Raw genomic sequence first — 27,489 nt, forward strand, 5'->3', positions numbered from 1 at the left:
TGAATCAATTGTACATATTGATGTGGTTAATAAAAGAAACCCTTTCCGAAAATTAGTGTATCTATACTTATTAACGTGGTATCTTGAAAGAAAAAAATATATATATATTTATAGCTCTAGTATTGCACTACTAAGTTATCTAAATGAAAATTTGTTATTCATTCATATGTAATCACTGCGCCAAGTTGTTAAATTACACACACACACGTTTATATATATATATATTAGTACTGTTGCATATTACAAACCGGTGAGTACTTGTGCATCTGTTACCGTGCTGAAATAACGTTATTTAGAAAGCCATTTATAAGATGAGGAGTGTTTTATAAGTATTCTGTACTTTGACCTAACAATTCAATAAACAAAAATATCGTAAAAATTAAATTTAAAAAAAAAATTGTGTTTGGGGGTATTTTTAACGCTGCTCGGCATATTCAGGTGGCGACGCATCAAGTGCAGCTTTACAAGAAATCTGGTTCGTAATATGATCTGACTTCCGGTTCTCACAATACACAAACTCATATATATATATATATATATATATATATATATATATATATTATTAAAACCATGAAAGCAACAAACCGAAGTCCAAGACTTGTTTGGGCTCGATCAAGTAAACGCACAGGAACTCAAAATTTTATTCTAGTTTTTTTTTTTTTTTTTTTTTTTTTAACTTTCCAGTTTGAGACGTTTTCTTTTAGCTGTTTAATTTCACTGATTTAGGTATTATCTTATATGCATATTAGCGAGGGGCAATTCTTTTGTCCTTTTTGACAAAGGATTTACACTCGTTTATATAAATATACATTTATATAAATTCCATTATAATTAATTTCCATATCATACATACGTGTGTGTGTCTGTGTATAAATGTTTGCAAGACGAGTACGAAAAAGTGCTCCTTACACTCTCACATGTATCAAAAGTAACTTTGTTTAACTCTTTTGGTCCAGATCAAAGTGTAGTATCTGTTCTTCAGATGTTGCACTTCCATTTCTTGTTCTCTTTCGATAGAGGATCAGTCCTTCACGAATGAGACAATTTTTTTTTATTTTTGTACCTTTTCTCCACGTTACAAAACGACCCTGGTGTCTAACTCTGTCCCATGGGGAGGCATTGTAAATAGGTACACGTTGGTGGCTATGGTCGCATGGTCTCGTGCTGATATTGGTTGGTATCACAAACATCCGGTGTGCATCCCACTTGTTACTCATCCAACAATGATCCGATAATTTCATCTGCCATCACACAGCTGGTCAGTCCTAATCTCCCCTTTCGCCGATTGTTATATCATTTTAAAACCCAACTTGGTAGTGGGAAGAGCCATGTCAAATTTATGTCTGAAAACTGTAAACCCTAATTCTAACTCTGCACGGATCCAACATGTTCAGCAAAATTCAAATTTCCAGCTGCGCTCTAGTGGACGTGGGGATTAATACTATATACGAACTTGTGTCTCATATATATATATATATATATATACACCCACACACAGTAGAACCCTGGGATATGGCATTAATCCGTTCTCAGGTTGGGATCGTAAGGTGAAGTCGCCGTATGGCAGGGCCTAACCAAAATTTTATACAGTACATATTTAAAATTAGTAATGAAATAAAAGACAGTATATAATACACATGTATATAATCAAATAACATAGTTAATACTGTAACCAGGGGCAAGGAAAACCTTGTATTTCACATTATAACCTGAAACAAAATCGTATTTTGGAGTTCTACTAAAATCTCTCTGCTTCACTGTTTTCATTTTTACGCTAGTATGATTTACTCCATGCTTTCGGTTTCATTAAATATTTCGTAAGCAAAAGCTCAATCTGTATTTTGCTAACTCCTCTCCGATGAGAAGGAAAGTATTTCTTTGGAAATTCTGTGAATTAAGGACAATCCATTTTATTTGGTTCCTTTTCGAAAAATGTTTTTAACTTTTGCTAAAGTGTTTTACACATATTTGAAATTTTTGTATTTATGTAAGTACAAGAATTATATATATATATATATATATATATGTGTGTTTTATTATTACTCATGGTACCCTAAAAAAACGGTTAGTACTATTTAAATCAATAATTCAACTATTTTAAAATACTGTGTGTGTGTGTGTATGTATGTATATATATAATTGCTAAAACTAGCTTACACTTTTTTTCATAACTTTCTTTTAATCCATCGTGAATTTTCCCATTACAGCTGTTTTGTTAACAGGTGGACAAGTCCGTAAAAAATTTAGCAAAATTTTATACTATATATGCTCTGCTACTATAAAAATGATGCATTGAGCTTTTATTTTATTTAATGGGTATTCTGTTTTTGTTTTTCCACAAGTTTTAACACATTAAATAAAAACGGTATATATTGAAATCAATAACATTTCTAAAATAAACATTCATTATATATTTCTGCCCCTTAAGAAGTAAGTTTCTTAACAGTTGAGCACTTTTTGGTAAAATGTAAAAGTCGGTCATTTAACCTGCGTACGAGATCGTGACATCTTAATTACTCAGTCACTGTAGTGCGTAATTGTATAACGTTTGTCTTTGTTTGATTTCACTTGAATATCGGTGTGATTGACGGTGGCCCTATAGTTTGTTCCTCACTAATGGATACAGAGACGGCTTCATCGCTGAGTTTTAATACCACAACCAGCAGCAATCATAACTTCCTGCACTGAGGATTCCAGAAGAATGAAACCCTAGTGTCTATAGATTAAAAATAATCTATATATTAATACTTATTAATTAATAATGTAGTACCGTTTTAACGTACGTATGTATGTGTCACGGTTTCCAGATTATAAATTATTTGATCAGGAGATTCTATTTATTAAAAAGGCGGATAGAAGGTGATAACATAATGCAAACATTAAATTAGCATATCTATATGTTAATTAAATTAGCATATCTATATACTAATATAATGTTTGTAGTATGTTATCACCTTCTACCCTCCTTTTTTAATAAGATATCCCGATCACTGAAGACACAATGTAAATTAAATAAATAAAATTGCTTTTGGGCCTATGTGAAACTAAAAAATACTTGTTTTTTTTTTTTTTTTTTTGGCTTGGATCTAAGATCTGTTCTGCCTGGAGATGGTATAACAAAACAGTTCCTCAAGCATTTTTAGAACATTTTTTTTTTTTACAGATCAGTTTCGTTATGCAGAAATAAGGAGTTATCATATATATCGTAGAAACAAAAGCCCAAAGAACACTTTGTACCTAATTTGCATAAATAACTTTCAAACGGTTTGATAAATGGATGTTTGGGTTTATTTTTATTTATTTTTTTTTTTACGCCCCCTTAAAGCGATGTCGGTTTTTACCCCCCCTTAAAGCGATGCCGTTTTTTTTTTTTTTTTTTTTTTTTTTTTACGCCCCCTTGAAGCGATGCCGTTTTTTTTGTGCCCCCTTGAAGCGATGCCGTTTTTTTTGTGCCCCCTTGAAGCGATGCCGTTTTTTTACGCCCCCTTGAAGCGATGCCGTTTTTTTTACGCCCCCTTGAAGCGATGCCGTTTTTTTTACGCCCCCTTGAAGCGATGCCGTTTTTTTACGCCCCCTTGAAACGATGCCGTTTTTTTACGCCCCCTTGAAACGATGCCGTTTTTTTTACGCCCCCTTGAAGCGATGCCGTTTTTTTACGCCCCCTTGAAGCGATGCCGTTTTTTTTACGCCCCCTTGAAGCGATGCCGTTTTTTTACGCCCCCTTGAAGCGATGCCGTTTTTTTACGCCCCCTTGAAGCGATGCCGTTTTTTTACGCCCCCTTGAAGCGATGCCGTTTTTTTTTACGCCCCCTTGAAGCGATGCAGTTTCTTTTACGCCCCCTTGAAGCGATGCCGTTTTTTTTGTGCCCCCTTGAAGCGATGCCGTTTTTTTTGTGCCCCCTTGAAGCGATGCCGTTTTTTTACGCCCCCTTGAAGCGATGCCGTTTTTTTTACGCCCCCTTGAAGCGATGCCGTTTTTTTTACGCCCCCTTGAAGCGATGCCGTTTTTTTACGCCCCCTTGAAGCGATGCCGTTTTTTTACGCCCCCTTGAAGCGATGCCGTTTTTTTACGCCCCCTTGAAGCGATGCCGTTTTTTTTTACACCCCCTTGAAGCGATGCAGTTTCTTTTACGCCCCCTTGAAGCGATGCAGTTTCTTTTACGCCCCCTTGAAGCGATGCCGTTTTTTTTACGCCCCCTTGAAGCGATGCTGTTTTTTTACGCCCCCTTGAAGCGATGCAGTTTCTTTTACGCCCCCTTGAAGCGATGCAGTTTCTTTTACGCCCCCTTGAAGCGATGCAGTTTCTTTTACGCCCCCTTGAAGCGATGCAGTTTCTTTTACGCCCCCTTGAAGCGATGCAGTTTCTTTTACGCCCCCTTGAAGCGATGCCGTTTCTTTTACGCCCCTTGAAGCGATGCAGTTTCTTTTACACTCCCCCCTTAAGGCCATGTCATATAGAGAAAGGGGAAAATGACTGCTTCCCCTATTAGTGACAGACCTTTCATTGTTTTTTATTGTTTTTAATAAGTAAAAATGAAAAAAACCTGCATATGTAGGCACACAGAAAATTTGTTTCATCTGTCTGTTAATTTATTGGTTTTATTTAAAACTAGCAGAGGCGCCCAGCGTTGCCTGGTCATAAATTACTTATGAATATATTTTAATTCATGCAGATTTTGTATTTATTATTATAAAATCAATTATTTCATATTGTGTTGTACCCAATACAGTCATGATTTTATATATATATATATATATATATATATATATATATATATATATATATATACCGGCTAGAATCGAAACCAAAACATAAAACGTAGTTTCTAATCCTGAAACTGTCTACGAGTTGAGCAAAGACATAAGTTTATCTGTACTAATTTTATTAAATAAAAGCTGGTTTCCATGACGATGGTTTTTGTTAGACAAGATGCAAGCAAGGACGAGTCAGTTTTATAATTATGTAGATATTGAAACTACCAAACTTCATACATGAATAAAGGCTGAAGCTTCTTTTTTTTTTTTTTTTTTTTTTTTTTTTTTTTTTAGAACAAACTTATGAATCTGGCCTTAATAAATATTTAACATTTTGGTTTCAAGTATTTTATGTAGTGAACTTTGCAAATCAATACCGAGCTGGTAAAATCATCTTTTCTATCATAGAACTAAATTCTATTTTGGGGTGTGCTTGAAAATAAGTGTTGTAGCCGCGGTACATTTTTATCAGACTGACAAATGCTTAGTCTTTGGCTATGGAATCGAGATTGGCTAGCCATTTTGTATAGCTTGATTTAGGATCACCAAAAGTGGGTGATGGTGGTCAGAGACAGTGTACTTGATTAGGAGGGAGCCAACTCATCTTGACCAGGGTTATAGCCGCTACAATTATTCAAGTACAGGAATTGAGCTCGTAGCTGTCTAATAAATTTTCTCGTCCTTTTTTTTTTTTTACATAGTAAAATGACATAACAATATAGATTTGCCACTTCCGGTTTCAGCAGTCAGCCGTGAAATATGGAAGTTGGTTTACTGTATTAGGTTCCAGCCAAGAGCTTTAACTGTTATTTTAAAGCAAAAATACATTTTTGTTTATTAGTGACCCGACAAAAGAAGGGTGGGGATCGTAAATTCACCCTTGTCCGTTCGTCTGTCCATACTTTTCTCAATAACTACGCCTTGAATTTTTTTGAAATTTAGCACAAACATTTAAACCTGATATGAGTAAAAAATAAAAAAAGTAACAAAACGGATTTTGGGAGAAAATTCCGGTTGCCCGCCTAGGGGTGCCTTTCGGGTTAAAATGACTAAAATTGACACTTTGTGTTTATTAAAAAAAATTGATACTGTGGATTTTTATAAAACTTTCTGAAAAGTTGTAACTAACTAATTTCTATATAATTTTGTTTGTCTGTATTGGGACTATTTTACCATATTTGTCCAAAATTTTATGTGTATGTCTATTTAGCAGTTTTGCATGGTGCTGGACTCCAATTTAAATATGTCAAGGCCTTGGACTTTTGGGCTAAATGAGTGAGAGTAAATGATGGACTTAATCGTTTCTTTCTTTGCATCGTGCAGAACTCAAATTTACATATGTTAAGGCTTAAAATTTCACCGTTTGCTCATTTTCACCAAGATTTGATGTCCCCTGGGGACTTTTGGGGCTAAATGGGGGAGGGGGGGTGTTTAAATGCTGAACTTAGTCATTTTTATTTTTATTTTATTTATTTATTTTTTTTATTTTTATTTATTTTTATTTTTTTTGCTTCGTTCACTGTGCTCTCCCGGGGGACCATGCATGCTTCACTTGTTAAATTTTTGGGTGAAAATACAGAATAGTTAACAAAGAAAAATGGCTTTGTAAATATTTATTAAGCCATTCTTAATATGGGGGTGGGTTCGTTTATTGGAAACCTGTTAACCCACATATACATATCTTTTTTTTTTTTTTTTTTTTTTTTTTAATCTTGTCCGCTTCTACTTTAGACTATTCAAAATCTTTCTTTTAGCCCATGTAACATCATTGTTGGATCACCTGCTCCCACACTGCGTCAATGTTCAGTGTTGTGATCTTTATTACCGCTTCGGTAGTGAGATTTCCTGTTAGCATAGATTTTGTATCGGTTATAACCAAAATATACACTTGTTGATCTACCGATTCAATATATAATTAAAATTATATATATATAATTTTAATTATATATATATAATTAAAATTATATATATATAATTAAAATTATATATATATAATTAAAATTATATATATATATAATTAAAATTATATATATATAATTAAAATTATATATATATAATTAAAATTATATATATATATAATTAAAATTATATATATATATAATTGCAGTTTTAAGTCTATTAAAAACAAAAATTGTTGAATATGATTAAATTTGTACTCATTTTTTCATTAAATACTAATTCCTACTAATCCCTAACTGTGCATCGAATGGATACCATAACTTAGTTTGCTGCATCTTATAATAAAGGTGTATACAAAACTTCAGCCAAATTGGTTTAGTAGCTTCTGAGAAAAAGTAGAATGAATAGACATAATATAGATATATAATCACAATATATTTACTTTGCTTGAAAAACTTTTTTTGAAAAAAGAAAAATATTGAGTAATTGTTTGCATTTAAAAAAAAATACAATGAAAAAAAGTTTTTCTTTGTCGGTAATTTAGATTTATTTTATTTTTTTTTTTTATTCCTTGGCAAAGAATCAATTTTTTTTTTTTTTTTTTAACTTGCACATATTTTTCAACTCAAATTAGCAACGTTTTCTTTAATCCAAATATAGGATGAAGTTTTACATCTTGAGAATCTGCGTCACATAAAATTTTTGTTCCATTTTTAGATTTGGAAAAAGAAAAGAAAAATCAGACCTCAGCCATATTTTGAATACAGGGTTGCATGTTAGTTCAAATGTCAGTATTTATTAATTAATAAATCTCTCGCCCCTCCATTGCACCCTCTCTCACACTATCTCTCATGTTTCCCTCTTCTCGTGCTCGCCCCCCCCCTCTCTCTCTCTCTCTGCGCCCGCCCCGTCTTTCTTCCGCTCCGCCCCTTCTCTCTCTTTCTCTCTCTCTCCGCTCTTCATGGTAATCCCTTTATAAATATACTAAATTATTAAACAGGAGCAAGAAAGTTAGATTCATAGCATTCCCGCAAAAATAACTAGAAAATAATACAATAATCCCTAGCACAACTTGAACATGCCATGCTGAGGTTACAACCATTAACCACTGCAGCTCTGTCATACATTCAAATCGCTGTCAGTGGTAAAATTTGATCAGTACAGACTCTTCCACCTCCCCTGGACCATCCCCATGTCAAAATCACATTTTGTAAGAAGCCATCAATTACTGCATTTGATAACAAAAAAAAAATTTTGGTCGACTGAAAGTGACCAGTTGTTTAGTCACCATTTTGATGGCAGTTGACCCATGCTTGTAGGTCAAGAAAAAGTGTCAGAACTATGAATAAAGAATGTCAAGTATATAAATTAAACTGCACACACAGTGGAGTGTGAATGGGGTGGACGGAGAAGGCGTTTGGTCAGTTTGTCAACATACATTTTACACCTGGTTAATGGCCAGTTTGGTAACCACTGCCTGGCTCAACCTGGCATCGTCTGAATTAGCGTTTTCAGGTTGTTTTGCCCCCATCATCTCCCTCCTCTCTCTCTCTCTCTCTTCCTCTTGCCACCCCATCCCTCATCCCTGTCTTTATCACTTTCTTTATATACAGATGTGCAAATGAAAATTGTTGTCTATAACTTGTTAATGTCATATTTACTTTGGATCATGTGCTTCAGGATGCTTCATGTTGGGGCCATACTTGGCATGTGGATTCCACACCTCAGCAGCCCCTCTAATTTGTGGGCTATGCTCAGCATGTGGATTACACATACTGAAACGGCACCAATCATTTTGAATCTTGGTCCATTTCTTTCATTCCTTGATTTCATCACTGCTCGGTTTTCTCCTGTATTTCCATTTTTGGACTTGAAATGATTTATTTATTCATTCTGATTCAAAACACGCAACCAGTGATCTTTTTTTTTTTTTTTTTCTTTTTTTATTCAAATAAAAATAGAAAAAAAAAATGTCAGTAAATTCCAACATTCTCGTGTTAGAATCTCTTAAAGTTGGTAACCATTTTGGTGGTTGCGTCAAAATTTGTTTCTGGTGTTACCAGATTAGGCTGTCTGAAGATATCGACTTTCTGAGATGAAATGCACCTAACATTGATGCTCTCTCTCTCTCCCTCGCAAACACTTTCTCCCTCCCTCCCTCGCAAACACTTTCTCCCTCCCTCCCTCGCAAACACTTTCTCCCTCCCTCCCTCCCTCGCAAACACTTTCTCCCTCCCTCCCTCCCTCGCACACACTTTCTCCCTCCCTCCCTCCCTCGCACACACTTTCTCCCTCCCTCGCACACACTTTCTCCCTCCCTCGCACACACTTTCTCCCTCCCTCGCACAAACTTTCTCCCTCCCTCGCACAAACTTTCTCCCTCCCTCGCACAAACTTTCTCCCTCCCTCGCACAAACTTTCTCCCTCCCTCGCACAAATTTCTCCCTCCCTCCCTCCCTCGCACAAACTCTCTCCCTCCCTCCCTCGCACAAACTTTCTCCCTCCCTCCCTCCCTCGCACAAACTTTCTCCCTCCCTCCCTCCCTCGCACAAACTTTCTCCCTCCCTCCCTCCCTCCCTCAAACTTTCTCCCTCCCTCCCTCCCTCCCTCAAACTTTCTCCCTCCCTCCCTCCCTCGCACAAACTTTCTCCCTCCCTCCCTCCCTCGCACAAACTTTCTCCCTCCCTCCCTCCCTCGCACAAGCTTTCTCCCTCCCTCCCTCCCTCCCTCGCACAAGCTTTCTCCCTCCCTCCCTCCCTCCCTCGCACAAGCTTTCTCCCTCCCTCCCTCGCACAAGCTTTCTCCCTCCCTCCCTCCCTCGCACAAGCTTTCTCCCTCCCTCCCTCCCTCGCACAAGCTTTCTCCCTCCCTCCCTCCCTCGCACAAGCTTTCTCCCTCCCTCCCTCCCTCGCACAAACTTTCTCCCTCCCTCCCTCCCTCCCTCGCACAAACTTTCTCCCTCCCTCCCTCCCTCCCTCCCTCGCACAAACTTTCTCCCTCCCTCCCTCCCTCGCACAAACTTTCTCCCTCCCTCCCTCCCTCCCTCGCACAAACTTTCTCCCTCCCTCCCTCCCTCCCTCGCACAAACTTTCTCCCTCCCTCCCTCCCTCCCTCGCACAAACTTTCTCCCTCCCTCCCTCCCTCCCTCGCACAAACTTTCTCCCTCCCTCCCTCCCTCGCACAAACTTTCTCCCTCCCTCCCTCGCACAAACTTTCTCCCTCCCTCCCTCCCTCGCACAAACTTTCTCCCTCCCTCCCTCCCTCGCACAAACTTTCTCCCTCCCTCCCTCCCTCGCACAAACTTTCTCCCTCCCTCCCTCCCTCGCACAAACTTTCTCCCTCCCTCCCTCCCTCGCACAAACTTTCTCCCTCCCTCCCTCCCTCGCACAAACTTTCTCCCTCCCTCCCTCCCTCGCACAAACTTTCTCCCTCCCTCCCTCCCTCGCACAAACTTTCTCCCTCCCTCCCTCCCTCCCTCGCACAAACTTTCTCCCTCCCTCCCTCCCTCGCACAAACTTTCTCCCTCCCTCCCTCCCTCGCACAAACTTTCTCCCTCCCTCCCTCCCTCACACAAACTTTCTCCCTCCCTCCCTCCCTCACTCGCACAAACTTTCTCCCTCCCTCCCTCCCTCACTCGCACAAACTTTCTCCCTCCCTCCCTCCCTCCCTCCCTCGCACAAACTTTCTCCCTCCCTCCCTCGCACAAACTTTCTCCCTCCCTCCCTCGCACAAACTTTCTCCCTCCCTCCCTCGCACAAACTTTCTCCCTCCCTCCCTCCCTCCCTCGCACAAACTTTCTCCCTCCCTCCCTCCCTCCCTCGCACAAACTTTCTCCCTCCCTCCCTCGCACAAACTTTCTCCCTCCCTCCCTCGCACAAACTTTCTCCCTCCCTCCCTCCCTCCCTCGCACAAACTTTCTCCCTCCCTCGCACAAACTTTCTCCCTCGCGGTCTCTCTCTCTCTCTCTCTCTCTCCCTCGCGGGCTCTCTCTCTCTCTCTCTCCCTCGCGGGCTCTCTCTCTCTCTCTCCCTCCCTCGCGGGCTCTCTCTCTCTCTCTCCCTCCCTCACGGGCTCTCTCTCTCTCTCTCTCTCTCTCTCTCTCTCTCTCTATCTATCTATCTATCTATCTATCTATCTCTCTCTCCCTCTATCTATCTCCCTCTATCTCTATCTCCCTCTATCTCTATCTCCCTCTATCTCTATCTCCCTCTATCTCTATCTCCCTCTATCTCTATCTCCCTCTATCTCTATCTCCCTCTATCCCTCTCCCTCTATCTATCTCTCTCTATCTATCTCCCTCTATCTCTCTGTGTCCCAGGTGTTTGGAGGTGTGTTGAGCAAAACAAAGGTGGTAGTAGGCAGGCAGGCTCGAACCCGTGCCGCAAAGAAGGAAAAGAATGTGAAAAAAAAGTGTCTTCTTTGCCGTTGTGTCCATCGCCAAACCAGAAGTGGCAAAGGCTAATCAATAGAAAAAGGGGGATAACTTTTGAAAATATCAGCGAAAAAGGTGACCCCCCCCCTCCCTATAGAAAAGTGCCCAGTTGAGGGTGAAAGAATTAATGGAATTACTGTTTTTAGACAATTTTTTTTCAATATTTGTCATCCGAAGAGTTGAGCTTCAAAAAAATACCGATCTTGTGAAAATCCGTCGCCTCTGACAAAAGTTTTAGGCAGACATACATACAGACAGGTGGGATTTATATTATAGACTAGCAGGGCTACCCGGCGTTGCTCGGGACCGTATAAACAATGAAAAAACAAAAGCAGGTATTGAACATATGTTTTATTCTTAGGGGAGAGGAATCTTTCGTCTCAAGTTTTAGCGTTACAAACAAACATTTGTCTTTTATATATATAGATAATGACAGGTTTTTTGGGGCCCCCCTCGAAGATAACTGATCAGTTGACCAACTTCTAGTGGTTCGTTTGACGTGAAATTTCGATATTTGTCATCCGGGTGATGGGGCTTAGATATGATACCAAATTTGTCAAGTTTGGTTCCGTCTTTCAAAAGTTTTAGCGTTACAAACAAACATACATACACACAGACGTTTGGCTTTTATATATATAGATTATTTGAACATTATGGTAGTGGTGTGAAAATCGTGCTAATAAATTCATACAACTTATGGTACATTTTCCAATTCGTCCAAGTACGTACAGATGAGACTACACGAAGGTTGCTAATAGTCACGAGGTGCAGTAGAATTTTACTGGGCCAATAACCTCTTAAGTGTAGACCCGTTCTTGTAATAGACAAATGTTAGCTGTCCCAAGCAAAAAAAACATGGCGGCATGAATTCAGAAATTCTTCTTTACCGGAAAAAATTAATCTCGTAAGGATCAGCATCTAAAATATTAATTTACTTGTTCGGTGTCACAAATCAAACATAATCGCAAACATTAATGAGAAACGAATTACCTCCCTTTATAGTCACTCTTTATCAGTTAAAAATCATTAAAACTATTTCCTCTCCAAAAATTTAAAAAAAACATGGCTGTCTGTTTACGGTTTCAAATTGGTTATTTTATTTTATAATTTAAAAAAGTCATTTTGAGAGGAGACTAAGTATTTTTTATTTAGATTCTTTTTAAAATTAAAAAGTGTGCAAGTGAATTGACACCTGTTCCTTTATAATTTTATGCTAAAAATTATTCAGAAAATTAAAAAACAATGTTGGGTGTTGAATTTTCCTTGAAAAAAAAAATTTTTTTTTTTAATCGTATATGCTCTTGTGGTTACATAGAGTGTCATAAAGCTTAAAAGGTTTTTTTTTTTTTTTTTTTTTAATTACTAGAAAATGTTTTTAAATTTGTCATTATTTGTCTTGTTTTATTTTTTATTCAGTTTTAAAAATTTTCAACTACCGTCGAATTTCCAAGGGTTCTGCTAGTAGTGTAATAATCTTCTCGTGTCGAAATGGAAAGCTGTCACTGAAGAGTTCAGAGATTCTATGTCTTTTATAAAACAACTAGCCTGGGTGCCCGGCGTTGTCCGAGTGTTTAGAGGTGTGTGTTGAGCAAAAACAAAGTGGTAGTTGGCAGGAAAATAACAAAGGAGGAAAGTAACATGAAAAAAGTGACGTGTTTGCTGTTTTCCATCGCCAAGCTGGAAGTGGCGAAGGTTTAAATTAAGGCTAGTCAATCGAAAAGAGGGGATGACTTTCGACAATATCGACGTAAAAGCGCCCCCCCCCTCCCTGTAGAAAAGTGCCCAGTTGAGGATGAAGGAATTAATGTTTTTAGCCAATTTTTCGATATTTGTCATCCGAAGGGTCGAGCTTCAAAACGATACCGATCTCATGAAAATCCGTCGCCTCCATCGAAAGTTTTAGGCAGGCATACATACATACATTTAAACAGATAGGTGAGATTTATATTATAGTTTCTGGTATCTGATTGGTTTATCATTCCCTGGTTTTAAGTAGAATCTCCCAAATTTTTAGTCATACTCGACTTTCGGGTGGTGGTGGTGGGGAAGATGTCCAGGCAATGTTTGCTAGGCCAGAGCACCCCTCTTATAAGTGTGCTGGCTTCACATCATTTTTCGACCTTGTCACATCTTGCGGAGGTGGGCAGCAAGTAAATATCTACACCTTCATTATTTTCATTGTCGTAGTGTGGGTCTCCTTACTGTTTTGGTTGCTTGAAGACTTGGATTTAAAAAAATACCTGTTGAGAATCCGTTTTCGACAGGTGCAGTACCTGTTGAACTAAGGTACACCACCTGGGTAGTACCTAGAAGGTTCATCCTTCCAAGCCTTGCCATCCAGTTTTTGTGCGGAGTAAGTTCATTGCCTACGGAGCTGTCCAGGCAATTTTTGCTAGGTCAGAGTGCCCCCCCTTTAGGGGCGCTCACTTGATTCTCTCCACCTTCCAACCTTATGTCGCATCTTGCTGCCAGTAAATAACTACCCTCCCAGTATGCCAAGAATATTTCAACATCCATGAATACGAGTGGTGATAGAAATGCCAGTCAACTTCACCAGAGCTACCCTCTGAGAGAGTGCTATAAAATAAGGAACCTAGTTGAATATTCACAAAGAAGTCTCTCGATTGCCCGCCATTTCCTTTCGCACGCCACGAATGCATGGAACTCTTAAATAGAAAAGACAAAAAAGGTGTCCGTCAAATATGGATTTGATTTCTTTTTTTCTATTGAAAAAATAAACCAACTAAAAATAGAAGTGTCGGGCGTTGAATATATAAGTATGTTATCTGAATTATCGGCTTTTGTTTGACGCAAAATATCTGAATGCTTACTTTGTTAACAAAGTTAATGGCTTTCAGCTTTGAAACATCGTTTATTGCTAAATAGAAATCCTTGTTGGACGTGAGCGATTTTTTTCCCACAGAAAATTCTTTTATTGAAATGGTTCAGATTGACGTCAATGGATGCGTTTTTGTTTGAGGAAGCCAAAATGGCGATTGTAGAAAATGCTACTATTGTTTGCCTTCAAAGGGTTCTTCCTTTTGCAATTCACGTAATGCTTTTTTTCTTTTTTCTTTTTTTTTTTTTTTTTTGAACCCACCTCTCTGTTTCTACTTCTTTCTCTCTCTCCCTCTCTCTCCTCCTCCTCTCTCTCCTCCTCCTCTTTTTTATGGGGGAGAAGTCGTTCGTAAACACACATATTTTACAACTTTTTATATAATTATATGTATGTACTGTTTGATAGGACTAGTTTCAAGAAAAGGAAGCTTTGGTTTGACAGCACATGGTTTGGAAATGCAGTCGGGCCTTAAGATATAAATCAAAACTTGTGAAACCCTGTGTATTTCATTTATCTCCTTGCCAGAAGGTTAGGTACAAGGTCAGATATGGTTTTAAAGATAAATGCAATCTAGCCTACAAAAAATGTCTGAGCAGTCCCGACATAGAAGCATTTCGGCCAATTAGTAATAAATTAACATTAACCCTTTCTAAAAAAAAAAAAAAAAAAAAAAGATTAAGCTTCAGAGGTTAAATCTCCTAGAACTGTACAAAACCACCTCCGCGAGACAGCAACTAAACCACTATCAGACTGATTGTCGAGGATGTATTTTTGACTGGCATGAACACCTACTCGAGCTGAAGATCATGTGTGTTTGTCATTTATCTTTGTTTACAGTACTTTCTAAACAAATTCAATTATTTATACGAAAGCATTTTTACCTCTGTTATATGGGCATAATTCTCCCCCTCACTAGTGTGGATATGTGGGAGCGACATATTTTTATAATGTGGTTATCTATGAACGTATGTTTCGTCATTTGTGATTCATGAGCGTGGCTATTCTTAGTGAGATTTGAAACTAGGACCCCAGGATCTGAAACTTGAAACTCTACTAGTAAACTAATTCTTTCTAGTGTTGGAATATACACACAGTTTTACATGTATGTTTTTATTTTCGTTATATATTATACATACACCCGCAGCATACGTACACCCCCAACATACATGTGTGCATGCATAGTGCACCCCAACGTACGTACGTGCGTGTGCGCGCCTAAAACATACATAAACTGTTTTATATATTATACTAGCAGGTTGGCTTGACGTTGCCTGGGATTGATAAGGATCAATAAATGATCTATCACCTCTTTTATTTTCATTGAAATCACCCGTTTTTCAATCAAATGGATTGTTTATCTGCTCTAGTTTACGACCCATCGTGGTACACCGGGAGGATCTTCACGTGTCTTCATGTACTGACTTAGTCCACAATACATTGTAGTTTATGTTGCACTGTAAAGAACCTACTGTTGATTTTATGAAATTACTTTCATGTAATGGTTTGTATTAAAGTTTAAAACAGAAAGTCAAGTATCATGGTTCAGTTGTGCTCTAAACAGAAACTTTCATTTTGAATGTGCTCCGGTCTTATCAAAGAATCTACTGTTGATTTTTTACACTGGGCCTTTCTGCTTGTACGGTGATAAAATTCTTAAATTCATTAGTGATGTTAGGCCATGTAAAATGTTAACTTTGATCAAAATCGAACTTCCTTCTTAGATCAAATTATTTTCAATTATCGATTTCTTTTGATAATCATCATAGGTATAATCAAAGAACACTCCCTGACACATCAGGTCTGTATGAAATTTCTTAAAAATCAGACCAACATTTTCAGAGTCCATAGGGAATGAACCCGTTCACACACACACACACACCGTGCATCTTTTCTTCTGTAATATAAATCTCGCTTATCTGTGTAAATGTATGTATGCCTCGCAAAAACTTTTGACAGAGGCAACAGATTTTCACGATCAGTATCATTTGAAGTTCGACCCTTTGGACAACAAATATCAAAAAATTGGCTGAAAACATTAATTGCTTCACCCTCAACTGGGTACTTTTTTATAGGGAGGGGTCCCTTTTTTTGCTGATATTTTTTAAAATCATCCCCTCTTTTAGATTTGCCTAGCCTTAATTTAAACTTACATTACTTCCGGTTTGGCGATGAACACAACTAATGTGTCACTTTTTTTTTTTTTTTTTTGTCCCCTCCTTTGCGGTATGGGTTTGAGCCTCCCTGCCTACCACCACCACTTTATTTTTTCGGCTCAACCAACACCCTTATACACACCTACTTTCTTTTCCGCCTTGTCACAGGTTCAAGCCTGCCTGCCTGCCTGGTACAATTTTTTTTTTTTTTGTTTTTTTTTTTTTTTTTTTGCTCAACACATGCCGGGCACCCAAGCTAGTATATAAGAGTAGAGAGAGATACATCCCTAACCTTTTTATATAGGTGGTTGTGTAGTGTTGCTTATGATCTATGGAAATGAAAATCTATCAACCATTATTTCTTTATTTTATTTTATTTTATTTTTTTTTAAATAATTTCTGCTGGTCTGTTTTATATGGCAGTTTAATGTTTGTTTAGTTTTGCTATTCCATAGCAACCAGGGTTGCTAGGAGGAGGGAATTACCCTCCTGATTAGTTGCAGATGAAACAGACCATCTGTGTGCTAGCGACGATGACGACTACAACGATGTCAGCGCCGCCACCTTCTCCTGCTTCCATTACCATTCTTTCTCACCACAAGTGCTTTTCAATTCCCAGACATTCGGGTGGTTCTAATTCGACACTTGAATATTTTTGGAACTGGAATTTCTTGAAATAGCCAATCTAGAGTTAGCCATTGTTATAAGCGGACTTTTTCAGTGGAGATGGTTCGGGTGAATGAGTGGGTAAGGTGGGGGGTGAGATGAACGTATGTTATGCAAGTACAAATTATTCCAAAGAATTTTAAGGATCCGACGAAAGATTATTTTTATCTCTTGTTAAATCGGACATTTTTTTTTCTTCTCTTCTGTACAATGGTGTCAGTCAGTGGTAGAAAGACCCAACTAAAACTTAGTAACTTAAATCTCTTAATTGTATATTGGTTGTCTTTAAAGACAAAAATAATTATATGATTAGAAATTTTATTTTAAGTGAATTCTGTTGTAATCAGGGCTTTGGAATTGGTAACCTAAAATATTCAGACATCAGCCTAAAATATTTGTGTGTGCTGTTATTTTATATACCTATTTTCAGTATTTACTTTGACAGTGCTCGATACGTAAGTAGACTAATGCAGTAAGTTTTGAAAATGTATATGGCAACGAAGCTGTACATAATTTTATTTAGGTGCAATAACTTGACAATTCCGTACGAGGATGAAACAGAAAATTTTTGAGTAGCTTAATTGCCATGTATATATATTTTCAAAACTTATGTGTATGCGTTTGTATATATATATATATATATATATATATATATATATATATATATAATTTCCCCAAAACCTCTGGCCTTGATGGAGGGAGACTAAAACTTGCTATGGTTTCAAATGATTTGAAATAAAAGCAATGGGAAGACTTGATTCCAAATATTTCTCATATTACATCTCCTCTCTTTTGGGAATAGTGGAGATATTCATAACTGTACCCTAACAAATAATCTTTATACACTGAAATTTACTTTATGTATAAAAACGAAAGAGGAGAAATATTCGGAATTGAGTCTCCCCCTTGCTGTTATTTCAGATCATATTAAACTATAGGAGCAAGTTTTGGTGTCTCCTCCATCAAGACCAGAGGTTTTGGGGAAATATCAGATATTTTGTCATTCATATGCAAAATTAGGAAAACAAATATGATTGAAACATTGGTAAAGGTGCAGGATCTTTCCACTCACAAAATTCCTTTAAAATTACCACGATTATAGGTTTTTGAGGGTGCTGAAAACGAAAACCGTTATAATCTCAGTAAACAAGTAGTTTCCAAGATATGAATAAATTATAGTTTAAAAAAAAATGGATCCCTTTTCAATATTAATTTAACATAAAATGGACACCCACTTTATAGTCAGGGTGGCCATAAACATTTCCCATGTGTTTTGAATTCGGTTATTTAGGAGGTGGATGGCTATAAACACTACAATAAGTGTATTTTTTTATTTGTTTTTGAAAACTTTACATATCTTTTTTTTTCTCCCCCCCCCCTCCCCAAATCCTTTTTCATTATACACTTTTTTGAGGAAGATATTTGTCTCTGCAGAGTTGCATAGTATTCTTCTGCTATTCAACGAAATGTGTGTAAGACCTAGGACAAAAAAATCTTATGAGTGTGAATTAACTACATCTTTTTGGTTTTGGATAATAACTAATGATATATACATATATAATCTATAAAAGTGAAATTGTCTGTAAATTTCCCTATCAAACTACTCTGTCAATTTTCAGACTCGAGATTTGACATAAGGTTTGAGATTTTGGAAAAAAAAAATTTAATCAGTTTTTGGACAGAAATTTGGCTCTCAAGAGTTCAAAGTTCAACAATTTGACCTTTTGAAACTCTACCAAACTTCTCCAATTTTGGGTCTAAACACTTGAAATTTTAGATGTAGGTTCCTTGGACATGGATGAAACTTTTTAACTTAGTTTGAGCCCAAAACAAATGTTAAGGGGTCAAAAGTAGTTAAAAAAGTTTTTAAAAATTTGACTTTTCAGCCAATTTTTGGTCTAAACATTTGCAATTTTACTGTAAAGCTTGCGCTATGTCTGAATACGCTTTTTTAATAGGTTTTTGACTGAAAATTTGGCCACCAAGGGGTCAAAGTTTAAAAAAAAAATTGACCTTTGCGGTCTCTAGCAAACTATTCAGCAAATTTTGAGTTTAAACATTTGAAATTTTACATAAAGGGTATTCAGACATACAGCAAGTTTTTTTAATCTGTTTTTGGGCGAAAATTTGGCTGCCAAGAGGTCAAAGTTGAAAGAGTTAATCTTTGCAGATTCTACCAAGCTTCTCCGCCAATTTTGGTCTAAACTCTAAATTTTAAATGTAGGGTACCTGGATATGAGTCAAACTTTTTAAAATATATATATATATAACAACGCTAGGCTGTACTGCTAGTATATATATATATATATATATATATATATATATATATATATATATATATATATATATATATATATATATATATGTGTGTGTGTGTGAAATTTATTTGGATATCTATAGATGTTGTCATGTCGAGTTTTCCATGCTTGTATGGCTTTTAGAAATGAACTTCTTAACCTTATGTTTGTCCAGATCTTTGGTGATCCCTCTTTCTCACAAATCCATCCTCATTTTCTGTTTTTGTTTAGTTTCCCCTGCCAACTGATCTTGCTACGTTTAATTCTTCTACATCTAATAACACAAAAGCGCTTATCCATTCTTTCAATGTGCCCAAACTAACAAAGTCTGAACGTGTCTTCATATACTGCCTAGAATTAAATGTTCCTCTGGGGCCATCAGATCTAGGCCTGTCTTCGAGATTAAACTTCCACATACATTGTATCATTCTTTCTCATATCTTACTGGCCATGTTTCACTTCCCTAGATTGCACCGTGTACACATGTCTTTTTCTTTTTATGACAGTGGTAACACTGCTTGTTAGTGATGACAGAAGCTCTTTGAACTCAATCTCCTCATAACTCGTGCAGTCACACTAACACCAGTTCCTCTTTGTTCTCCAATGAAATGATCTCAGCAGACTCTAGTTTCTCCACTTCTGGGTTATTATTAATCTCCATCGTTGAACCATTTCTTGAAAACAAACTGATCATCTCTCAGCGTCCCAGAATATCTACTGCTCCTTTTTGTGTACCTATTGTTTATAACTGCCACAAACAAATAGTTGCTCCCGAATCCTTTTCCCAGCACTGAGCAGATGTGGCTGAATGACTTTCTAACTTTTGAATTCGTGAATAAATAACCCAAAAATTTCACTTGCCACAATTTGAATTTCGATTTTGGACCATTGAAGTAAAGTCACTGCTGGGCCCATAACCTTTTAAATTGTAAGCCATGCCTAATTTCAGAGGAGTTTCCGATATGTAGCTAATCTATATATGTCCTGGAGATAAAAAGAGTTTTTAGTAGGTAGCTGATATATTTTTCTGGCAAAGAGCAAAGATCTTGTGTGGACATAAAAAATTGTGCAAGAATTCTAAAATATTCAATATTTTTACACAGCAATTCTGGTTTCTGATTGGTTGCTAGCAAAATGTGAATCCATTTCATTGGTCAGTGTCTATAAGTAGAACCTTTCAATTTTCTTTAATCATACCGTGATTATATCAAAAATATTGCAACAAGCATTTTGATCTTTGTAGCACTCCTTCTCTGGAACTTGAAATTACTTCAACATGTAGATCTTCATTTTTTTTTTTTTTTTTTTTTTTTTTTTTTTTTTTTTCAGACAGGTATTAGCAACAATCCGTCAGTATAAAGTATCTCATCTAGACAACCATTTATAAGGCACTAACAAAAAGCAATAAACTCAATAAAAAAACCCTGATCTATTTCCGATCCAACTTAACATTAAAGATGTCACTAAAAGTGCTGTCAATTCTAACACAACTTTCAGCATGTGTACATTGCATGAACAACCTACACTAATTTGCCACTAATTCAACACCAAAACACATCGGACATCTCTTGGCCTTCTATCAAAATGTTTCTCTCAACCCACAAAATCAAAATAACGATTTTTCGTTTTACAAAGATGTATTTGGTTCGGTGATACTCTTCCCAAGCATAACACATCTATGCTTATCTGCCTGTTGGTGAAACTACGAATTTGCAGATGGTAAACTTCCACCCTGAAAATGAGGCCGTCTGTAGGCTGTGAGAGGAGATTCATAATCCCTTAGGATTGGATTCTGGTGGCTGAGAAATCTGACCTGTTGACTTTCAACAAGCTATTTGAATCCTTACTTTGGCTAGACTGGAAGTTGGAGAGACCTGATTCAATTAACAGCTGGTTATGTCATGCTCTCTAGTATCTATACTTACATCCCTAACTGTATTATTCAGTCTGATTTTTAAAGTCCAATTTTTTTTTTTTTCTATTTTTCTCTTCATGTACAACAAAACGTTGACTGAGGATTATTTGAACATGGGTGCCTTTTAATAAGTTTCCAGCCTTTTTTTTTTTTTCATATAGACACTTTTCTTGATAGTACGCACATGAAATTCTTGTTCCCTTTAAAGTAATCTCCCTTGGCTGCAATGCACTTGTACCGTTTCAATAACTTTTGGAAGGCCTCTTGTGTGAGCAGGTGAATGATCCTCATCACAACCTCTTTCATCTCCTCAATTGCCTCATAACAATACATAAGGTTTTCCTTGAGCTTAGGGAGTAACCAAAAGTTACAGGGAGCAAGGTCTGGATAATAGGGAGGCTGAGGAACTATCTTGGTACCCACCTTGGTCAAATAGTCTGTGATAAGGATCTGGTGCATTCTTGCAAATCGTCCGCATCTTCAATTTCTCATGAATAACTGTGTGTACAGTTCCCACACGGACATAAAACTGTGCACTTATTGTCTCCATAGAAACACAACGGCCCTTATCTATGAAATTCTTTATTTGTCCAATCAACTCTGATGTTCTGACTTCCTTTCTCCTCCCACACCTCTCAGACTCCCTGCCTTCCTTGAATCTCTTGTGCCCCTCAAGAACTGATGCTCGATTCATGTAAGATGGCCGAAAAGTAGTCTGAAACATTCCGTGTGTTTCTGACATTTTTCCAAGTTTAAAACAGAATTTTATTGCATATAATTCTTCTAAATTGTCCTCACATCCTGATTGCATTTTTGAAATTCACCAGCTTTGGCAATCGGGCTTTAGTAGGGTGTATTCCAATTCCTGCTGTAGCTGCTCTTTTGAACCTGAAATCATAAAAACTGTTCAGTCATTTCATAAGATGTATAGCAATAACATTGAATTTTCGAATTTACGATAGTTTTAAATGCCTTTACCAAAAAAAAAAAAAAAAAAAAAAAAAAAGGCCGGAAACTTTTTGAAGGCATCTTGTAGATTACCAAATGCTAAGGAATGATTTTTGTCCCTACGCTCTGTAACTTTTCCTTCTAAAAGTAATATTTTCTAAAATTAATGTTCTCGCTCTTAACTGCAGAATTTCCTTCTGAGAACAACGTATTCTAAAAATATAAAATCTATAGTCTATCTATAGATTTCCATTTGACAACTTTATTCGACATTAAATAACTCGTAGATGGTTGATATGTTAGAAACCAAACCATGAAATTTTCTTCGAGGAATGTTTTCTGAGATTTTTTTCTAAAAATAACGAGGGTTTTGAATGTTGGATCCTCGACTCTGGTGTCATTAGTCATCACGAATGGTGGTTGAAAAGATTTTACAGTTAAAGGCTTCGTCTTAGTAGCATTAAATGTTATCCATTTACCGTAGATTTCGGCGTATCAGACGACGCTTAAAGTTAAATCATCTTTTAAAAAAAACAATATTTCATAAGATACTGAGTGTTGCAATCTATAGCCTAGGCTAAACAAACATGGTTTCGTGACTTAATAGTCGTCTTATACAACTGATATGTGATAAATTATAGATTCTTTGTTGAGCCATTATTTAAAATCCATGGATTATTGAAATATAATTCTTTTCCATATATTCCTTGTTTAAAACAAATTCTTAACTTTAATACATTTTTATGTATATTTTAATCTACAGAATTTAACTTTAATCCTTGCACTTATATTTTGCTCTATTGTTTTATATGTTGAGCTTTTTACGTTTTTGTCTGGAATAGTCTTGAAAATATTATCTCATTGTAATATTTAATAAGACAGCAATTCATTTTATCTAATCTGTGATTCAACTCCTTTTTATATATATAGTGTCGCCAAAAAAAGTTTGCACTTGTCATTTTTGCAAAAACTGCAAATTTAAGCTAAATTGAATGTAACTGTTTAAACACCCTATACCTCATTTGATTTGCCTTTTATTCCTCTATAATTTTACCTGTTTGAATTTTAATTGAGGTATCCTAGTGTTTGCGTCAATTTAAAAAATTGACTTCAAATCGAGAAGGCAAAAAGAAACTCCGCACAATGGAAAATTATTTAAATGTAACTTTAGAACATTAATGCAACACAATTACAACAGGAACACCATGAACTAGTTAATATTTAGTAGCATAGCCCTTCTGCAATTTAAAAAAAATTTTTTTTTTTATTCCATTTTCACCCCAAACAAGGCACAGTGCCACTTTAATGTAGGGGACTACTATCGAGAATAGTAGTTGCTGGGATACTATGTAGGGAGTTTAGCAGCAAGATGCCTATTCACATTACACTTGAACTTCTGCATGTCAGTACAGTTGGGAAAACATGAACCCGGATGGGAGTTCCAGAGTCTAGCGGTTCTGGGGAAGAAATTATTAGAGTAGGATGCTTTCTTAAACTAGGGATCTCTGCTGTGTAGGGGTAGGACTTGGCTGTTTGTTTGGGGGGGGGGGGTTATTTCCGTCGAGGGGGGGTACAAGGGTTTGTAGTTTGTCAGAGCATTTAACATTAAAATACTTGTAGAATAGGCAGAGGGATGCAACATTTCGTCAATGAAACAGTGGTAGAAGCTTGAAGGATAGTTCAGGACCTATCAGGTTGGCGACTCTTTTTTGAACCCTGTCCAAGAGTGAGACAAGTAACAGATGCACCAGCCCAAATGTGACAACAATACTCCATACATGGGCGAATGGTGGCCTTATAGAGGTACAGGATACTTTCAGGCATAAGTAACTTTCTAGCACGATAGAGAGAGCCCACCTTCCTTGCAGCGGCCATGGCAATGCTCTCGATGTATCTGTTCCAACTCATGTTCCCTGTGAACGTTAAGATGAGGAGTTTGAACGAAGTACTTTCAGTTAATGTATCTTTAGCCATAGCTATTGGTGGTTAAAAAGGTTTCTTGTAATTTGACGACCTGCAAATTTGGAGGCATTCTTTTGAATTAGTCTGCGGTAATACTCTGGTGAAAGGGCATCTCACTTTAATTCACTGTAATTGTGACACAAGGATTGCACAATGCCCCAGCCACATCTCTCCTGAATTGGCACTGCTTTATTCTGGTGATAAGTTGTCCAGGACAATTGAAAAGAATGCCAAGATAATCAAGGAGCACATACAGTACTTGGTATTCTCAAATAGTCACCCATTTAGTGATGACCTAGTTCAACATTGCTTAATTTCAGTGTTCCAGCAGGAACTGGTGTGTCACCGTGATTATGCTGTATATTTTAATTTTTGCAATAAAAAACACCAACACTACTTGTTCGCTTTTCGTTTTCAATCCAATGCAGCTTATATATTGCATTCTTTCACAGTCAAAAGCTCTCTCTTATATTTCTTGTCGAGGCAAGTCTGTGTTTCGGTGAGGAGACTGGTTATATGGGATTCTCATTACTTATACAAAAGTGAACTTTTCTTACCATATTTCCAAAGAACTTTCCTTTCTTCCTACACATGCCTAACATCAAAATGGAATCTCTATGAACGTTTTCTTTCCAAAACTTCTCATTTATGAAACACCTTACCGTGAGAGTGCTTCCCTGCACACTACATGTTCCAATTTTAGGAAATACATAAAGCGTCCTCCTAGCTAATCCAACTTTATAAAAAAAAATTTATTTTATTTTTAAACTTTTATTCACCCCAAACAAGGCACATTGCCACTGGGATTATTATTAAAGATCCTGCATACAGAAATACTATGTAAGGAGTTGAGCATCGATAGTTTTTTTTTTACATGGGAATTGCCATTTATCCAAAAGCCCAACCACTCAAGGATAAGGGTTAATCAGTGTACGTTAGTGACTAAGACACCAGCGTATTAATAGTTTGGGGTAGAAATGGATTATTGGGGCTCAACAAGAACTTGTTTACATTGGACTTGAAGACAACCATATCATAGTCCACTGGAAAACAGACCAACGTAACAGTCCCACAGGCGGACAGTTTTAGGAAAGTAGTTTTGTTTATGGAATTTGCGTTTTAGATTGAGGTACAAATAGTGAGTGGGGGGAAATTGCTGATAGTTTGCTTTTACATTACATTTGAATTTCTGCATGTTAGTACAGTCAAGGAAAACAGCAGGAATTTCAATATTCTTCATCGTTAAACTGATAATCCATCCAGCTCATTTCTGCATGTCTTCGAGTGGCTTTTGGCCCTGAGTGCTAATTCATTACTTGAAAAAAAAAAGTATGAAATGCAGCAAGTATAATCTACATACACTTAAAAAGGTTAGTGTAAAACGTGTGATTTGTTGAAGAAAAAATAGATGCACATTACCAAAGAAGTAGTTTTTATTTTGTACATTTAAAGAAATTAAAATAACAATTAAGAATAAACATTACATCTTGTTTTTAAGTGACTTTGTTTTTGTTTTTAATATAAAAATAGATATAAAAGGATGAGGGGGGGGGCAGTATACATAATAAAGCTGTTGAGAGGTTGGCTCCGAAACGGTTGTGTATTCTCTCCTGGTGAACTAACATTATTTGAAAACCGAACTATAATACTTAAAAACGGCTTACAACTAATTTGAGAATGTAATAACTACAATAAGATGACAAAACGGTCCATATTTCTATCCTAAATATTTGACAATAATGGAAGCTGAAGGGATGTACTTCATATTCGAAAAAAAATCGTTTGAATAAAGCCCATTGACTAGACGAATCATCAAGCATTTTTTTTTTTTTTTTCTGTTCCATTTTAAATTCATAAAGGATATTCGGTATAAGTTCTAAAATAAATTATTTTTGCTTGAAAACATCTAATTTCTACTGTTTGTATTGGCAAAAAACAGTACATAAATTCATTGTAGTTACTCTCTCGTACAAATACTGTTTCCACAAATTTTTTTCCGTACTAGCTATAAAGCAGTAGAAGCTACGTAAAGATGAAACTGGCATACCCCGTTACTGTGCTCAGCAGGTATAAACTAGTGTATATTTTGTAAATACTCTCACTTCAAATCGCCTTCCTTGTGTTCAGTTTTTTTTTAACTATTATTTCACCCCAACAAGGCGCAAAGCCACTTAGTTGCGAGGGGGGTACTATTTGGGACCAGATTTGCAGAGATACTATTTAGGGAGTTAAGCAGCGAGATATGTTTACATTACATTGGAATTTCTGCATGTCAGTACAGTCAGGGAAACGGGCCGTGGAGGGAATTCCAAAGTGTAGCAGTCCGAGGGAGAAAGCTATTTGAGTAGAAGGCTTTACGACATTTAGGGATTCCTGTATTATACTATGCAATGGTCTTCATTTCGTTGAAGATTAAATTCCCATAATACAATTTCAAATTAAATCTTTTACCCAGTCATGGCTGATGAAATCAAGCTATCTCTGTGAATTAAATAAAGAGTTCTCTCAGAAATATCACAGATTCCCGATTTTGATAAAAAGTGCAGTCAGCACCAATCCTGGTTTAACCGGCTTCCTCTGAAGGAGGAAGTTTCATGGGAATATGAAATTCACAAGCGGTCCCCAGTTGCATGTATATCTCCGTTAGAGATGACGACGTTAGGTTTTTTGCAACTTTTTTTTTTTTTTTGCAGGGAGGTGTCGACGTCCTCCTACATACAGCACCTGGACTTCCCAAATTGGTCACCCATTTTAGTAATGACCAGGCTCAACATTGCTTAACTTCTGTGATCTGACGGGAACCGGTGTGTCAACGTGATTATGCCGTGTATGATTTTGATAAAGTAAACCTTCAAAAAAAAAGTTGAAGGTTATATATCGGCCGAAACGAAAGGTTAACATGAACAATAGGGGGGGGGGGCATTTAGCCGGATTAAAATAACGATTCAAATATCTATATATTAATACGATAGCATGTGTGTTCTTTTGTGTGTCACACTTTCCAGCAAATTTCATTGGTTAAGATTTAATTCCGGAATACAGATTAATTCCGGACCCACAGTTACAAACGCTCCAGGTGGCATTTGATTAGCGTGTTCTCACTGCTATATTTGTTTTTAATTCCATAAAATTAAGGGTTTTATCTTTCTGGTAAATGCAAAAGTTGCTCAGAAATAATTGATTTCAAATTATTCTGTAGTAGAAAACGATAACACAAACCTCTTTATAATAATATATACGAAATCTGCATGAATTAAAATATATTTAAGCGTAATTTACGAATGGGCTACGCCTGGTGTTCCTCCCAGCTTAGTCAAATACTTTTGCAGTTTTAATAATAAAACTACAAGACGTCTCCATTTACGCTGAATGCCAACATCAGTATTTTACATATGAACGAGTCTGCTGTGGAATGTCCACAGGTCCTGCTAGTTACTATTATTATTACTTAATCTCGTAAGGAATAAATAAAAAATAAATGAAAAGTAAGAAATAACTGTAGAAAGGATGAGGGCGGCCAACAATGTTGACGACCTCTTTTTGCAGTTCGGGACTTTTATTTAAACTAGTGTTGGGACGATTAATCGGGATCGGAAAATCTGGGGAAGAAATTGCATGTTTTC

At 36.8% G+C, this 27,489-nt stretch overlaps 1 protein-coding gene and 1 pseudogene across 4 annotated transcripts in view; one reads left to right on the forward strand and one right to left on the reverse strand.

Moving 5' to 3' along the window:
* LOC145297740 (transcriptional coactivator YAP1-like) overlaps nucleotides 1-27,489 on the forward strand; it is a 170,314-nt gene that overhangs the window by 72,354 nt on the left and 70,471 nt on the right. The gene's annotated exons all lie outside the window — the stretch shown is intronic.
* Nucleotides 26,579-26,697, reverse strand: LOC145301533 (5S ribosomal RNA; annotated as a pseudogene).

Source organism: Euprymna scolopes, chromosome 18, assembly GCF_053919585.1.
Source record: "Euprymna scolopes isolate OS-2025 chromosome 18, ASM5391958v1, whole genome shotgun sequence".
Taxonomy (NCBI): Eukaryota; Metazoa; Mollusca; class Cephalopoda; order Sepiida; family Sepiolidae; genus Euprymna; species Euprymna scolopes.